The sequence below is a fragment of the Hipposideros armiger genome, unplaced genomic scaffold, assembly GCF_001890085.2.
Source record: "Hipposideros armiger isolate ML-2016 unplaced genomic scaffold, ASM189008v1 scaffold_960, whole genome shotgun sequence".
Lineage (NCBI taxonomy): Eukaryota > Metazoa > Chordata > Mammalia > Chiroptera > Hipposideridae > Hipposideros > Hipposideros armiger.
In genome coordinates this window covers 637,752-638,517 of record NW_017732310.1, presented here as the reverse complement: position 1 = coordinate 638,517, position 766 = coordinate 637,752, and the positions used below count along the sequence as shown (strand labels likewise).

Genomic DNA, 766 nt, shown 5'->3' with positions numbered 1-766 from the left:
AAAGTTCATGGGGTTTTGATGGGGATTTTGTTAAACCTATAGATCAACATGGGGAGAAGTGACATCTTCACTTATCTTGAGTCTTCTAATCCATGAACAAGGTATGCCTCTCCATTTATTTAGTTCACCTTTGATTTATTTCATTAGCATTTTGTAATTTTTAATGTAAAGTTTTTATACATCTTTTTATTTTTATTTTATTTGTTTCAGCTTCCAAAAGATTTTTAATAACAAGGCAGGATCTGGGGTTAGTTTCTGTAGCCAGGACTGGCCCTTCGGCCTCTGGCATGCTGGAACTTCCGGCCCTTGGAGCGCACATAGGGTTTGGTGTGGCACAGACCAAAATGCCTGTATACCTCTCGGCCCTTGCGAGGACCAGAGAGCAGGACAGTGCCACAGCCCTTGGGGGAGTCCAGGGCCAGCTGGTCGAAGGTAAGGATCTTGCCCCCGGCCTTGAGGATGCGGCTCCGGACACGGCTGCTCACACGAAGTGCACACACCTTCAGTTTGGGGATCTCCTGGATACGCACATCATCAGTTATAGTCCCTATAACCACAGCAGTTTTGCCCTCGCGGCCAGGAAGCTTCATTTTACAGATCATCCGGGAAAGGGACAAAGGTGGCCGGTTGGTGCGACTCATGAACAATCTCTTCAGCACCTCCTGGTTGAAGGTGGAGTTGGTTCGTCTGGCCAGAAACCTGTATAACTTGACCAATAGCTTAGGTAGATGTCTTGGCTCTTGGGCTCCTTGCGCCGAACCTTTCA

The 766-nt window shown here is 47.5% G+C and overlaps 1 pseudogene; it reads right to left on the bottom strand.

Moving 5' to 3' along the window:
- Nucleotides 1-239: 239 nt before the first annotated feature.
- Nucleotides 240-766, bottom strand: part of LOC109375481 (60S ribosomal protein L18 pseudogene) — a 14,572-nt pseudogene continuing 14,045 nt past the window's right edge.